An 18,065-nucleotide genomic window follows, 5' to 3' on the forward strand; every position below is an offset into this window, starting at 1 on the left:
ACTTGCTAACAAACCTTTGTCTTGCAGCTTTTACAAGAAGCTCTTAAGAGAAAGCAGGGAAGAGATGAGGTTACACCTCTGAAATCTAAACACAAGTTTTGTTATGATACCGATACTGTTAAAGAGGTCAATAACACAAATTCTGATTCTATCATGGAGGTTTATGAGCCATTTTATGTCTGATAGTTCTATATCACTTATTGGTGATTCTATCCAGTCTACTCCTATTTAAATCCTAAGGGATACTGGAGCTTCTCAGTCTCTTATTCTTGCAAATGTCCTGACTTTTTCTGAGAAGACTTCTAGTACAAATGTACTTATTCAAGGGGTGGAGTGATGTTTTGTTTCTTTACCCCTCCATAATGTTTATTTAACCTCAGATTTGGTTACTGGCCATGTGATTGTGGGTGTTAGACCTGATGTACAATTTAAAGGTGTCCGTTTACTGTTAGGAAATGACCTAGCTGGAGATAAAGTTTTGATAAATCCACTTGTAACTGACACAACTTGTTTGGATCAAAAACCAGATCCAGTTGAGCAGGAAATTCCTGCCCTTTACCCTTCTTGTGCAGTTACCCGTTCTTCGGCTAGGAAAGCCATTGAGAGTGATCTTGTGTCAGACATAGATTTGTCTTATACTTTTCTCAAAGGAACATTTAATTCTGAGACAGATAATTCTGTTTCTTCAAATCTTTCTTTTTAATTAACAGACGCTGACACTTTTTTCTGATCATTCTCTTTTCAATGACCAAGGTCAGTGAAGAAGAAGCTTCACATGTCCCCGTCTGCTATTCTATTAAACATAGAATTTTGACGAGAAAGTGGCGGCCACCAGATGTCCCTGCTGAAGATGAATGGACAGTTACATGTAATTACCAGATTGTGGTCCCAAAATGTTATCGTGTCAGGAAATTCTTACTCTTACCCGTGCTCATGAAACGCCCATGTCAGGTCATTGTAGCGTAAAGTGAACATACCACAAAATCTTAAATCATTTTATTGGCCTAATTCAAAATCTGAAGTGTCCCATTTTTATAGGTCCTGTCACACATGTCAAATGATAGGCAAACCTAATCCGAAAATACCCACTGCACATCTTCACAGCCAAAACCCGCATTTGATGAACCTTTCAGTAGAATTATTGTGGACTGTGTTGGTTCCTTGCCTAAAACCAAATGGTTTAGTGGAGTAAATCATGTCACTTGACTTAGTGCAACCTAATACTGTATCAATCAGTTTTTCAAATAAGACATATACTAGTCTGTTCTACAACGTTCACTCGAACGGGGACATATATAACCTGTTAAACACTAAAATAAGAAAGGAAATTAGACTTGCTTTTAATTCAGTAATTTTCGTGCCTTTTGGCTTCAATGGTTCTCATGACTGAGTGAGTCCCCCATGTTCTATCTGCCAACCAGATTATGAAAGAGGTGGCAAGTAAGAAACTGAAATGAAGGTCTGTGCTTTACAAGGAGATGGTAGATGGTCCCTAAATGCATTTTCTCTGGTATAACGTATTCTACCAAATGAAGTAAAGGCTTTAAAAAGCAGATATATTATGAAAATTGAATCGTGGTGTTCTTATTTATTTTAGACAATAAAAATTTCAACTAGAAAATCCGATCTTTATTCCAATTATGCGTCCACACCAACGGCCATAAACCAGTTTGCCTGTCTTGTGGGAATACAGAATAATAGCTCTTTAATTTTCTTGATTCTGTAAGGACAATCAGACAAGTTTTTTAATCATATCCATAACCAATTACTACTGTTTTTCGCATAAGGTTAAGCTGGGTCCTGTACGTAAAATATTATGGAAAATACACACAATCCTTAGGACCACTGATTGTTGTAGACATATAGACACTCTAGACAAAACTAGAAACTTCAATAACGCATTACTATCTTAGATATATATAAAAGATCTGAAAAAGCTTTTACACAATCAATTTCATCAAAAAGAGATATTTGAGCCAAACTTAATACTAATAGTGCAGGCATATGCTAAGGAAAATGTACTATTTGTAAGTAATGTATCAAACTTCGTAGAAAGTGACGATATGGTGTCTTAAATTCAAAGGTGAAAAGAAGTTAAAAAAATCAAATGGCCAAAATTATTCAAATTGGCCACAAGTCATGAAATATATGAGGCAAAGGGATTTAACACCCTCAATTAATATTTTTCGGGTAAATCTGTGTTTTATTCATTCGCATACAAATACTGATTATACTCACTACTGCGAAAAGACTTTTGATTTTTTTTTTCTTTACTATATAGTTATAGAAATTGAGTTACTTCCTATAGTTTCAGTTTCGCTATTTGTACTGTTTGAGACTGCTTGAGCATTTCAAATTATTTGCAGAATGTTAAAAATCCTAACAGATAGCTGGAATAATAGTCTGAAATAAATGGTGATAAAGATATCATCCGGTCATATTGTGACACATACTGTAAAAAAAACAACACTTTTTTAGTTTTCCGACTCAAATAATTCATGTAGTTGTCATTTTGTTTTTGTGTTTGCCACATAAATTGAAATCAACACCTTTCCTTATCAATTCCAAAGATCAATATACACTACTTTTTCTATCATGAAGTAATATATCCATAAAATTTATCACATGTGTTAATTAATTTATAATTGTAAAGGTGTTAGAAATCAAGTAGGTATGCATCCCAAACCTTATCAACAAAAGTGTTACATTTGTATTTAACTTCTAAAAATCTCTAAAAATAAAAAGGGTAATTTGATTAAATGTAAATATTGCCTTTAGCACACACGTAGATACTAACGAATTACTGAAGTTATAACAGAGTATCAAAATATGTTCAAATGACTCAATTTGAAAGATTTGTCCTATGGTTTGAAGACGAGATTTTTTGTCTGTTGCTGTAATAGGCTGTGTTAATTTTGTTTCTTAAAATTCTTTCCCATATATATATGATAATATCTTTTAATTGTTAATTTAAACAATTCATATTCTAGCTATAATGACAGTAATTGCCATGTTTTACACCTTACATTAAAAAAAAAAAGTATGAAATTAACCTATTTAAAAGGTTATTTGCAAAATAAAAAAATCAGCAGTGTGTAAATGACGTCACACTAAAATGGCTGCCTCCATAATAAGCCATTTTTTTTAAATTTCAAACTGTCATATCTCATTCAATAGTGATCCGATTTTAAAAAAAATTCAGCGTTATGAACGGCTTTGGACTGGCTTTCATGATGGTCCTATATCACTTTCTTGAGTTTAGTTACTTGCTTGAAGAAATTTCTTTGCTAAACCTTTAAAAACAAAAAATAATCGTAAGTGGGTCATGGTAAAGATTATTCAAGATAACTTCAAAAACTGTTAAAAATTATACAGGTGGTCCAAATGCCTTTGCTTAGCTTCAAAAGCAAGAAATTACGTGAGTAGGTCAGGGTTAGGAATATTAAGGATCAATTAAGGATCAATTATTGAACTTAGTATCAAACATTAAACATGTGATCCAAATTTCTTTGCCATTGCTACAAAAACAAGTAAGTCAATGTAAAACAAGGGACCACCCGGGCGTGGCCTATACTGACTCCAGGATCATGATTTGAACAATCTTGGTAGAGAACTACTACAGTATGCTACATACCAAATATCTAAGCCCTGGGCCTTATGGTTCAGAAAAAAAAACACACATTTTTTAAAGGTTTTCCCTATATAAGCCAATGTAAAAACTGTTGACAGCTGGGCGCAGACCCAGGGTAATGATTTGAAGAAACTTGATGCTAACCACTAGACAATACCAAATACAAAATATCTAAGGTCTGGGCCTTATGGTTCTGCACAGCAAGATTTTTAAGGATTTTTCCTATATAAGTCAATGTTAAACAAGAGACCCCGGGACGTTGCATATATTAACCCAAGGGTCATGATTTGAACAACCTTGGTATGGAACCATCAGAGCATGCCACATACTAAATATCTACGCTCTGGGTCTTATGATTTAAGACAAGAATTTTTTAAAATATTTAAATTTAAATGCCGGGGCGGGGTCAGTTTTAACCCCAGAGGGATAATTTGAACAACCTTGGTAAAGGACTACTCCCCAATGCTACAAACCTAATATAGCCCTAGGCCATATGGTTTTGTACAACAAGATTTTCAAGTTTTCTCTATAGAAGTCTATATAAAACATGATACCCCAGGGTCTTATTTGAACAATCTTAGCAGAGGACCACCAGATGATCCCACATACTAAATATAAATAAAGGCCCTGTGGTTTTGCAGAAGAAGATTTTCAAAAAATTTCCCTATGTAAGTCTACATAAACCATGTTACACCCAGTGCGGGGCATATATTGACCCAAGGGGCTAATTTGAACAATCTTGGTACCATAAGATGATGCTACATACCAGATATCAAAGCCCTAGGCCGTGCGGTTTTGAAAAATAAGATTTTCTAAGTTTTTCCCTATATGTCTATATAAAACATGTGACCCCAGGGCGGGGCCATATTTGACACTAGGGAGATAATTTAAACGATCTTGGTAGAAGACCACTAGAAGATACACATACCAGATATCAAAGCCCTAGGCCCTTGGTGCTGCACAAGAAGATTTTCAAAGGTTTTCCATTTATAAGTCTATATAGACCATGTGACCCCAGGGTGGGGCCATATTTGACATTAGTGAGATAATTTGAAATATTTTGGTAGCAGACCACTAGATGATGCTACATACCAGATATAAAAGCCCTAGGACCTGTCGTTTTGGACAGGAAGATTTTCTAAAATTTTCCCTATCAAAGTCTATATAAAGCATGTGACCCCAGGGCGCGGCCATATTTGACACAAGGGGATAATTTGAACAATCTTGGTAGTAGACCACTAGATGATGCTACATACCAGATATCAGAGCCCTAGACCCTGTGGTTTTGGACAAGAAGATTGTCATTTTCCCCCAATAAAAGACTATATAAACAATGTTACCTCCAGGGCGGGGGATATATTGACCCAAGGCCCAAGGCTCTAATTTGAATAATCTTGGTACAGGACCACAATATGATGCTACATACCAAATATCAAAGCCCAAGGACTTGCGGTTTTGGACAAGAACATTTTCAAATATTTTCCCTGTATGACTATATGAATCATGTGACCCAAGGGCGGGGCCAAATTTGCCACTAGGGTGTTAATTTGGACAATCTTGGTAGTAGATCACTAGCTGATGCTACTTACCAGATATCAAAGCCCTAGGCCCTGTGGTTTTGGACAAGAAGATTTTCACAGTTTTCCCTATATGTCTTTATAAAACATGTAACCCCAGGGCAAGGCCATATTTGACACTAAGGAGATAATTTGAATAATCTTGGTAGAACAACACTAGATCGTGCTACATTCCAGAATGCAAAGCCCTAGGCCATCTGGTTTTGGACAGGAAGATTTTCAAAGTTTTTCCCTATATGTCATTATAAAATGAGTGACCCTAGGGCGGGGCCATATTTCAACCTAGGGAGATAATTTGAAAAATCTTGGTAGAGAACCACCAGATGATGCTACATACCAAATATCAAAGCTCTAGGCCGTGCGGTTTTGGACAAGAAGATTTTCGAATTTTCGCCTTATATGTCTATATAAAACATGTGTCCCAATAGCGGGGCCATATTTGACACTAAGAAGATAATTTTAACAATCTTGTTAGCAGACCACTACATGATGCTACATACCAGATATCAAAGCACTAGGACCTGTCGTTTTGGATAAGAAGACTTTCAAAGTTTTCGCTATATGTCTTTATAAAACATGTGACCTCAGAGCGAGGCCATATTTGACACTAGGGAGATAATTTGGACAAACTTGTTAGCAGACCAGTAGATGATGCTACATACCAGATAACAAAGCCCTAGGCCCTGTGGTTTTGGACAAGAAAATTTTCAATTTTTTTCCAATTTAAGTCTATGTAAACCATGTTACTACCAGGGTGGAGCATATATTTGACACTAGGGAGATAATGTAAACAATCTTGGTAAAAGACCACTAGCAGATGCTACATACCAGATATCAAAGACTTAGGCCCTGCGGTTTTCGACAAGGAGATTTTCAAAGTTTTTCCCTATGTAAGTCTATATAAACCATGTTACACCCAGGGTGGGGCATATATCGACCCAAGGGGCTAATTTGAACAATCTTGGTAGAGAACCATAAGATGATGCTACATATCAGATATCAAAGCCCTAGGCCCTGTGGTTTTGGACACTAAGAATTTCAAAGTTTTCCCTATTTGTCTATATAAAACATGTGACCCCAGGGTGGGGCCATATTTGAAACTAGGGGGATAATTTTAACACTCTTGGTAGAGCACCACCAGATGATGCTACATACCAAATATCAAAGTCCTAGGCCGTTTCGTATTAGACAAGATTTTCGACGTTTTTCCCTGTATGTCTCTATAAGCCATGTTACCCCAGGGCGGGGCCATATTTGACACTAAAGAGATAATTTGAACAATCTTGGTAGCAGACCACTAGATGGTGCTATATATCAGATATCAAAGTCCTAACTCCTGTGTTTTTGAACAGGAACATTTTCAAATTTCTTCCCTATATAAGTCTTTGTAAACCATGTGACCAAAGGACGGGATCATATTTGACACTAGGGAGATAATTTGAACAATCTTGGTAGAAGACCACTAGATTATGCTACATACCAGATATGAAAGCCGTAGGTCATGTAGTTTTTGACAAGAAGATTTACAAAGATTTTCCCTATAAAAGTTTAACCATATTCTCCTAGGGCGGGGCAGGCATATATTGACCCTCGGGGGGATAATTTGGACAATCTTGGTAGAGGACCACGAGCTGATGCTACATACCAAATATCAAAGCCCTAGACCGTCTGATTTTGGACAAGTAGATTTTCAATTATTTTCCGTGTATGTATATATAAAACATGTGACCCCAGGGCAGGGCCGTATTTGACCCGAAGGAGAGAATTTGAACAATCTTGGTAGACGACCACCAGATGATGCTACATCCCAAACATAAAATCCTAGACCGTGAGGTTTTAGACAATTAGATTTTCAAATTGTTTCCCTACATGTCTATAGAAAGCATGTGACCCCAGGGCGGGGCCATATTTGACACTAAGGAGATAATTTGAACAATCTTGGTAGAAGACCACTAGATGATGTTACAAACAAGATATCAAAACCCTAGGCCCTGTTATTTGGGAGAAAAAGATTTTAAAAGTTTTTCCCTATATGTCTATATAAAACATGTGACCCCAGGACGGGGCCATATTTGACACTAGGGAGATAATTTGAACAATCTTGGTAGCAGACCACTAGTTGATGTTACATACCAGATATCAAAGCCCTACGCCCTGTGTTTTTGGACAGGAAGATTTTCAAAATTTTTCCCCATATAAATCTATATAAACCATGTGACCCTAGGGCGGGATCATATTTCACACTAGTGAGATAATTTGAACAATCTCGGTAGAAGACCATTAGATGATGCTACATACCGAATATCAAAGGCCTAGGCCGTGAATTTTTAGACAATAAGCTGTTTCGTTATATGTCTATAAAAAGCATGAGACCTCATAACGAGGCCATATTTGACACTAAGGAGATAATTTGAACAACCTCGGTAGAAGACCACTAGATGATGCTACATACCAGATATCAAAGCCCTAGGCTCTGTCGTTTTGGACAAGAATATTTTCAAAGTTTTTCCCTATATGTCTATGTAATAAATTCTGTAAAAAGATGTGACCCCAGGGCGGAGCCATATTTGATACTTGGGAGATAATTTGAAAAATCTTGGTAGAGGGCCACCAGATGAGGATGCATACCAGATATCAAAGCCCTAGGCCATGCGTTTTTGGACAGGAAGATTTTCAAATTTTTCCCTTTATAAGTCTTTATAAACCATGTGACCCAGGGCGGGATCATATTTGATACTAGAGAGATAATTTGAACAATCTTGGTAGAAGACCACCAGATCATGGTACATATCAGATATCAAAGCCCTAGGCCCTGTCGTTTTGGACAAAAAGATTTTCAAAGTTTTTCCCTATATGTCTATATAGAACATGTGACCCCAGGGCGTGGCCATATTTGACACTAGGGAGGTAATTTGAACAATCTTGGTAGCAGACCACTAGGTGATGCTACATACCAGATATCAAAGCCCTAGGCGCGTTGGTTTTGGACAAGAAAATTTTCAATGTTTTTCCATATATTAGTCTAGTATATAAATCATGTTATCCCAGGGCGGGGCCATATTTGACACTAGGGAGATAATTTAATTATTCTTGCTAGAAGACAACTAGATGATGCCACATACCAGATATCAAAGACTTAGTCCCTGTGGTTTTGCACAAGAAGACTTTCAAAAGTTTCCCCTATATAAGTTTATATAAACCATGTCACCCTCAGGGGGTGATATATATTGACACTAGGGGATAATTTGACCAACCCTGGCAGAAGACCATTAGATGATGCTACACATTAGATATCAAAGACTTAGGCCGTGTGGTTTTGGACAAGAATATTTTCACAGTTTTTCCCTATATGTCTATATAAAACATGTGACCCCAGGGCGTAGCCATATTTGAAACTAGGGAGATAATTTGAACAATCTTGGTAACAGACCACTAGATGATGCTATATACCAGATATTAAAGCCCTAGGCCCTGCGGTTTTGGACAAGAAGATTTTTAAAAAAAACCTATATCAGTCTATATGAACCATGTGACCTCAGGGCGGGGCCATATATGACACTAGTGGGATAATTTGAATAATCTTAGTAGATGACCACTAGATGATGCTACACACCAGATATAAAAGCCCTACGCCCTTTGTTTTTGGACAAGAAGATTTTCAATTTTTTCCTAATATATGTCTATATAAAACATGCTACCACCAGGGCGGGGCATATATTGACCTAAGGGGCTAGTTTAAACAATCTTGGTAGAGGACCACCAGATGATGCTATATCCCAAATATCAAAGCCCTAGGCCTTCCGGTTTTGAAGAAGAACTTTTCAATATTTTTTTCCTATATGTCTATATGAAACATGTGACACCAGGGCGGGGCCAAATTTGACACCAGGGAGATAATGTAAACAGTCTTCGTAGCAGACCACTAGGTGTTGCTACATACCAGATATCAAAGCCCTAGGCGCTGTGGGTTTGGACAAAAAGATTTTCAAATCTTTCCGCTAAATAAGTCTATATAATGCATGTTATCCCAGGGAGGGGTCATATTTGACACTAGGGAGGTCATTTGAACAATCTTGGTAGAAGACCACTAGCTGATGCTACATACCAGATAATCAAAGCTCTAGGCCCTGTGGTTTTGGACACTATGTTTCTCAAAATTTTCCCTTTATGTCTATATAAATCATGTGACCCCAGTGCGGGACCATATTTGACACTAGTGGGATAATTAGAACAACCTTAATAGAAGACCACTAGATGATGTTACACACCAGATATCAAAGCCCTAGGACCTGTGTTTTTGGACAAGAAGATTTTCAATTTTTCTGAATATAAGGCTATATAAACCATGTGTCCCCCCAGGGCGGGGCATATATTGACCCAAGGGGCTAATTTGACCAATCTTGGTAGAGGTCTACCAGATGATGCTACATCCCAAATATCAAAGCCCTAGGCCATGCGGTTTTGGACAAGAACATTTTTCTCCATACGTCTATATGAACTATGTGGCCCCAGGGCGGTGCCATATATGACAATAGGGAGATAATTTGATCAATCTTGCTAGAAGGCCACTAGCTGATGCTATATACAAGAAATCAAAGCCCTAGGCCCTGTGGGTTTGGACAAGAAGATTATCAAAGTTTTCCTTATATGTCTATATAAAATATGTGACCCCAGGGCGCGGCCATATTTAAAACAAGGATGATAATTTGAACAATCTTGGTAGAGGACCACCAGATGATCCCACATCACAAATATTAAAGCCCTAGGCCGTTTGGTTTTAGACAAGAAGATTTTCGAAGATTTTCATGATATATCTATATCAAACATGTGACCCCAGGGCGGGGCCATATTTGACACTAGGGAGATAATTTGAACAATCTTGGTAGAAGACAACTAGCTGATGCTACATACCAGATATGAAAGCCCTAGGCCCTGTGGATGTGGACAAGAAGATTTTCTATATTTTTCCCTATATGTCTATATGAAATATGTGTCCCCAGGTCGGTGCCATATTTGACCTTGGGAGATAATTTGAACAATCTTGGTAGAAAACCACTAGCTGATGCTACATTCAAGATATCAAAGCCCTAGTCCCTGTGGTTTTGGACAAGAAGATTTTTAAAGTTTGTCCTTATATTTGTATATAAAACATGTGACCCCTGGACGGGGCCATATTTGACACTAGGGAGATAAATTGAACGATATTTGTAGAAGACTACTACATGATGCTACATACCAGATATGAAAGACTTAGGCCCTGTGATTTTGGACAAGATTTTCAAGATTTTTCCCTATAAAAGTTGATACAGAATGTCGAACCCCCAGGGCGGGGCATATATTGACCCTATAGGGATAATTTGAACAATCTTAATAGAGCACCACCAGATGATGCTACGTACCAAATATCAAAGCCCTAGGCCGTTTGGTTTTAGACAAGAAGATTTTCAAATTCTTTCCCTATATGTCTATATAAAACATGTGACCCCAGTGCGGTGCCATATTTGACATTAAGATAATTTGAACAATCTTGGTAGAAGACCACTAGCTGATGCTGCATACCAGATATGAAAGCCGTAGGCCCTGTGGATTTGGACAAGACGATTTTCAATAGTTTTCTATATATGTCTATATGAACCATGTGACCTCAGGGCGAGGACATATTTGACACTAGTGAGATAATTTGAACAATCTTGGTAGAAGACCACTAATTGATGGTACATATCAGATATCAAAGCCCTAGGCGCTGTGGTTTTGGACAAGAAGAGTTTCAAAAAATTTCCCTTCAGAAGTCTTTATAAAACATGTTATCCAACGGCGGGGCCAAATTTGACACTAGATGTAATTTGAACAATCTTGATAGATGACCACTAGCTGATACTAGATACCAGATATCAAAGCCCTAGGCCCTGTGGTTTTGGACACTAAGAGTTTCAAATTGACCTTATATATCTATATAAAACATGTGACCCCAGGGTGGGGCCATATTTGAAAATAGGGAGATAATTTGAACAATCTTGATAGAAGACGGACTGATGATGCTACATACCAAATATCAAAGCCTTAGGCCATGTGGTTTTGGAGAATAGGTTTTAAATGGTTTTCCCTATATGTTTATATAAAACATTTGACCCCAGGGCGGGGCCATATTTGACCCAAGGGAGACAATTTGAACACTCTTGGTAGAGAACCACCAGATGATGCTACATACCAAATATCAAAGCCATAGGCCGTTTGGTTTTAGATAAGAAGATTTTCGAAGTTTTCCCTATATGTTTATATAAACCATCTGTCCCCACGGCGGGACCATATTTGACACTAAGGAGATAATTTGAACAATCTTGGTAGCAGACCACTAAATGACGCTACATACAAGATATCATAGCCCTAGGCCATATCGTTTAGGACAAGAAGATTTTCAAAAAATTCTATTTATGTCTATATAAAACATGTGACCCCAGGGCGGGGCCATATTGGACACTAGTGTGATAATTTGAACAAACTTAGTAGAAGACCACTAAATGATGCTACACATAAGATATCGAAGCCCTAAGCCCTGTGTTTTTGGACAAGAAGATTTTCAATTTTTTCCCCAATATAAGTCTATATAAACCATGTTACTCCCAGGGCGGGGCATATTTTGACCCAAGGGGCTAATTTGAACAATCTTGGTAGAGGACCAACAGATGATGCTACATCCTAAATAGCAAAGCCCTTGGCCTTGCGGTTTTGGACAAGAACATTTTCAAAGTTTTTCCCTGTATGTCTATACGAATCATGTGACCCCAGGGCGGGGCCATATTTGACAACAGGGAGAAAATTTGAACAATCTTGCTAGAAGAGCACTAGCTGATGCTACATACCAGATATCAAAGCCCTAGGCCCTGTGGTTTTGGACAATAAGATTTTCAAACTTTTTCCTATATGTCTATATAAAACATGTGACCCCAGGTCGGGGCCATATTTGATACTAGGGAGATAAGTTGAACACTCTTAGTAGAGGACTACCAGCTGATGCTACATACCAAATATCAAAGCCCTAGGCCGTTTGGTTTTAGAAAAGAAGATTTTCGAAGTTTTTCCCTATATATCTATATAAAACATGTGACCCCAGGGCGGGGCCATACATGACACAATGGAGATAATTTGAACAATCTTGGTAGAAGACCACTAGCTGATGCTACATACCAGATATGAAAGCCGTAGGCCCTGTTGATTTGGACAAGAAGATTTTCAATACTTTTCCCTATATGTTTATATGAACCATGTGTCCCCAGGGCGGGGCCATATTTGAAACTAGGGAGATAATTTGAACAATCTTAGTATATAAATCATGTTATCCCAGGGCGGGGCCATATTTGACACTAGGGAGATAATTTAATTAATCTTGCTAGAAGACAACTAGATGATGCCACATACCAGATATCAAAATTTCAGGCCCTGTGGTTTTGCACAAGAAGACTTTCAAAATTTTCCTCTATATAAGTTTATATAAACCATGTTACCCTCAGGGCGTGATATTTATTTACACTAGGGGATAATTTGACCAACCCTGGCAGAAGACCATTAGATGATGCTACACATTAGATATCAAAGCCCTAGGCCCTGTGATTTTGGACAAGAATATTTTCACAGTTTTTCCCTTTATGTCTATATAAAACATGTGACCCAAGGGCGTAGCCATATTTGACTCTAGGGAGATAATTTGAACAATCTTGGTAACAGACCACTGATGCTATATACCAGATATCAAAGCCCTAGGCCTTGTGGTTGTGGACAAGAAGATTTAAAAAGAAAAAAAACCTATATCAGTCTATATGAACCATGTGACCCCAGGGCGGGGCCATATTTGACACTAGTGGGATAATTTGAATAATCTTAGTAGAAGACCACTAGCTGATGCTACATACCAGATATCAAAGCCCTAGGCCCTGTGGTTTTGGATAACTTAAGAAGATTTTCAAAATAATTTATCTATATGTCTATATCAAACATATTTGACACTAGGGAGATAATTAGAATGATCTTTGTAGAAGACCACTGGATTCTGCTATATACCAGATATCAAAGCCTTAGACCCTGTGGTTTTGGACAGTCATGAAGATTTTCAAAGATTTTCCATATAAAGTTTATATAAACCATGCTACCCCCAAGTGGAGGCATATATTGACCCTAGGGGGATAATTTAAATAATCTTAGAAGAGGACTACCAGATGATGCTACATACCAAATATCAAAACCCTAGGCCGTTTGGTTTTAGACAAGAAGATTTTCAAATCTTTTCTTTTTATGTCTATATGAAACATGTGACCCCAGGGCGGTGCCATATTTGACACTAAAATAATTTGAACAATCTTGGTAGAAGACCACTAGCTGATGCTACATACCAGATATGAAAGCCGTAGGCCCTGTGGATTTTGACAATAAGATTTTCAATATATTTTCGTATATGTCCGGTTTTGGACAAGAAGATTTTCAAATTTTTCCCTATAAAAATATAGAATGTGTTACCCCCAGGGCGGGGCATATATTGACCCTAGAGGGATAATTTAAACAATCTTGGTAGAGGACCACCAGATGATGCTACATACTAAATATCAAAGCCCTATGCCCTGTTGTTTTGGACAAGAAGATTTTCAAAGTTTTTCCCTATATGTCTATATAAAACATGTGTCCCCAGGGCGGGGCCATATTTGACACTAGGGAGATAATTTGAATAATTTTGGTAGCAGACCTCTAGATGATGCTACTTACCAGATATCAAAGCTCTAGGCCCTGTGGTTTTGGACAAGAAGATTTTCAAATATTTTCCCTGTATAAGTCTATATAAACCATGTGACCCCCAAGATTGGGACATATTTAACCCTAGGGTTTTGCAGTCTTAACAGTGTGTAGATGTTAAAGGCCTCTATACAATTTTATTTCAACACAGCCATGAAATTTAATGTTACGTGTATGGTAGCATGGTCTCTGGATTACTTAAATGGAAGTTGTAGTTCATACTAACTGTTTAGATTTCTCTTTCATTCTGATCCAGCGTTATCTGTATTTGAAAAAATAAATATCTGACGCAGTATTGCCAGCTACTGTGGTTATTTGGAAAAAAATTAACATTCTATCTTCTCATTACAATGCAGTTAGAAATATTCTGCTGTCTGGTCAAAATACTTTACTTTAACAGAAATACAGTTGCTGTAGATAGTTGTAAGCCGGTGCTGGGGAGTATGAGGGTGCGTATCATTACCTCAAATGAATAGACTCAATCAAACCAAGTCTTATTTTACTTTGCTGCCTTCTGTTCTAACAAAGGATCTTTTCACTGATTTTATTATCAAAGAAACAAGTTATAATAATATATTTCAGATACTTACAAATCTCTTCAGACATATTAGAACGAACATCATCAATAAAATGTACACAACTATCAAAAAGAAGACATAATCGTTTGAGAATTGGGTGCCTCAATACCTTAATTCATATATCCCTTCATTCATTTTTTTTTCAATCTCTTAATGTTTTTACTTATTTAATGTTCAGGGGAATGTAATATTTCGAAACTTATGTTAAGAAACAATGAGGAACCGGAAATAAGGGATTTCATAACGAATATATCCGTTTTGTAATTAAACAAATGTGTTTTAGTTTAAGATGTGATAAACAGTTCTATAGGTTAAACAGTTTCTTCTTTTTAATTTATCTACATCACCCATTACATCATTACGAACTATTTTAAAGTTTTCAGTGTTGTTAATGGTTCATATTGTAGTTTTGAGTAATTTTCAGCGCTTAACCAAGAAAGACATATTCCTGCTAAAATATGTGAATATTGCACAAAATACAGTGGCCTGAATCCAAATGTATGCGTTCCTAAGGCAAAAATATACTTTATTCTCGAAAATGCACCTCATTTATTGTCTAAATCTCTATTCACATATAGTTGCGTAAGTAAAACATACAAGCATGTGTTATTGTCAAATATTTCCATGCTCATTAACACTAATTTTCTGGTATTTCAGTTATCTAACTGACTTTGTACAGGTCGATGTTATTTATAATAGTTTTCAACCAACCATGAATAGGGGACAATATTGAAAACAGTTCTAGCCAGTAGTTAGAAATATTAATCTATATAGAAAGTTAAAAACACATTTGTGGGATGTTTTGCATATGCATGGGGCATTTTCAAAGTTTTTAAAAAGGTTGCCTCATGTAACGAACCTAAGAATATAAATGTAGAATGTGTTTGGAAGAGTTTGCTATTTTCTAGGAAAGATGTCAAGTTCTTGTAATTAGATGTCATACATACTATCAACTGTATAGTAATCAGGTTCATTTTGAATTTACCGAAAACAACTTACTTATGAACATGTCCATGATCAACTTACGAAAAGCATTTCCTTTAATATAAATGACATATCTTATAAACAAGGTCAGCAACAAATGTACAGTGTTGTTTCATTTGACCTTATTTTGAATATCAAATATTCGTAGTAAAATCCCTTTTATGTAATAAACTTTTTAAGACAATAAAGAACTTACTCTTAGTGCTAGACACATAGACATCATGTTGAAGAACTGCCCGGTTTGAATGTCCTGAAATTTGACAGTTTCGTTAGTGAACGATAATGAGCGATACACTGAAAATTATATAAGAACGCTTGCATCATTTGCTGATATGATTATTACAGATATATCCTATTAATAAAAGGACATCATGTTGTGTCATAAAGCACGTACGTATCATAAATGAAAATTATATAAAACTAGAAGGTGTTTTTGTCACAACTAGGTACTAATAACTCCTGTAAAGTTTCGTCAAACTTCAGCCAGCAGTTTGACCAGTGAAAGCTGGGTATGATTTTTCTATTTTTAGCTCTTGTGGCCATCTTGTGCAGCGAAGCGAAACGTGCCGGCGATATGCACAACTAGGCTTAGTACTAATCACTTCTGTGAAGTTTCGTCGAAATCCGGTCAGCAGTTTCCCCTGTGAAAGCCGGACAAGCTTAATACGAACGGACAGACGGACGGACAAACAGCGAAGGCAAAAACAATATGTCTGTATAAATATTCAACAAAATTATAAAGAAATTACCCGAAACAACAAGGTCTGCTGGCAAACCACCAGACTCTTCCTGTTGACCTGCTGCATATTTGGAAACCTCTGAAATCAATAACAGGGTCAGATGGTAAAATACAGGTCCGTCTCAAAATTTTACTTCATATTTATTTGCCTTCTAGTTTTTCATACACACTGAGGAAAGCACTAAAGAAAATTTCTGACAAAATTTGAACAATCTTGTTAGAGAGCCACTTGGCAATGCTACAAACTGAATATCAAAAGCCTAGGCCTTGAACTTTCAGTCAAGAAGAGTTTTAAAAGTTCTTTTCCTGTAAGTCTATGTAAAACTTGGGCCCCCCAGGGCAGGGCCTCTATTTACCCCCAGAGGCATAATTTGAACTATCTTGATAAAGGACCACTAGGCAAGGCAACATACCAAAACTCAAAAGCCTAGGCCTTGCAGTTTCAAACAAGTAGATTTTGTTTCCTATATAATCCTATGTAAAACTTGGGACCCCCGGGGTGGGGCCCCATTTCACCGAAGGGGCATAATTTGAACAATCTTTAGGTATGTTTTACATTTTTACATAAATGTTTATGCTTTACAGTTGGCGTTTGCAATATGATTTCTTCTCGGCGATATATGACCATTTTGTGTCGATTCGCCGTAAAACCAACTCACTCCTTCATTTTATAGAGTACCATTTAATTTAGATGATGTCACATGCCAAATACTGAGGCTCTATGCCTTGTGGTTTTGGACAAGAAGATTTTCAAAGTTTTCCCAATATAAGTCTATATGAACCAAAGTCTATATTAACCATGTGACCCCCAGGGCGGGGCCATATTTAACCCCTTGGAGAATAATTTGAACAAACCTTGTAGAGGACCACTAGATGATGCTACATACCAAATATAAAAGCCCTATGGCTTGCGGTTTTCGACAAGAAGATTTTTAAAAATTTTCCTTTCGGTTTCCATGCTAACCAGCGTTCTATATGGAATTTAATTCCTGGAGAATTTAAGGAAATTTTTTAAAAGATAAAAGGTAAGGGTATATTTGTAAGTCACTTCTCTTTAAAATTCACGTTATAAATAAACTACCAAAATAGAAAAAGTGGAAACTTTACAGGTCGCTCAGCACGACAAAAACGAAAATGTTGCAGGCTCGGTTTGATTGAGCCTGTTCATGGACTAAAAGTACAAAAAGCAATTTAGAGACATCGGCAGATGTATTCAAACGGCGGTGCACATGGAACCTTCAATGATACACGTGTTGTGGCGTGTAATTCCATGAAAAGCGGCGTTTGGTCCCCAGATAAAGTATTGGGTTTGCCCCAAAACGAGAAAACAATGGGCAGAACTAAACAAACTGGAATTTAGAAAGGGGATCTGAGGTTATGGAGCCTGAATCATAAGAACTGTTATAAGACAACCTTAAAAAGCAGGCACCATATCCAATGGGTGATTATACAATACCCAAGGCTATGAAAGCGGGAGCATTGGAACCACCCAGACCGAAATGGCCATGCTAAGAAACTAAACAGTACCAATAACACGACATAAAATAGAGAAAAGTGGAAACTTCACAGGTCGCTCAACACGACAAAGACGAAAATGTTGCAGACTCGGTTTTAATAGTCGTGCTGAAGGATCTGAGAAGATCGAAATATAACAGCCCTGATTGAATGTCATGAATCATATAACAATGACAAGTGTATAGTAAAAAAAAAAACAACAGTTACTGTAAACCCCAGTAACTACTGAATCTGTAAAAGCTGCTACAGATGAGGAAACAAAT

The 18,065-nt window shown here is 37.1% G+C and overlaps 1 long non-coding RNA gene across 1 annotated transcript in view; it reads right to left on the reverse strand.

Moving 5' to 3' along the window:
- The window catches only part of LOC128552976 (uncharacterized), a 38,361-nt gene extending 21,990 nt beyond the window's left edge, over positions 1 to 16,371 (reverse strand). The window contains exons 1-2 of the long non-coding RNA XR_008369216.1: positions 16,298 to 16,371; positions 15,745 to 15,798 (exon numbers count right to left, since the gene is read on the reverse strand). This is a non-coding gene — a long non-coding RNA (uncharacterized LOC128552976). The remainder of the gene's footprint in view (positions 1 to 15,744; positions 15,799 to 16,297) is intronic.
- Between the last annotated feature and the right edge of the window lie 1,694 nt (positions 16,372 to 18,065).

This window comes from Mercenaria mercenaria, unplaced genomic scaffold, assembly GCF_021730395.1.
Source record: "Mercenaria mercenaria strain notata unplaced genomic scaffold, MADL_Memer_1 contig_3342, whole genome shotgun sequence".
NCBI lineage: Eukaryota > Metazoa > Mollusca > Bivalvia > Venerida > Veneridae > Mercenaria > Mercenaria mercenaria.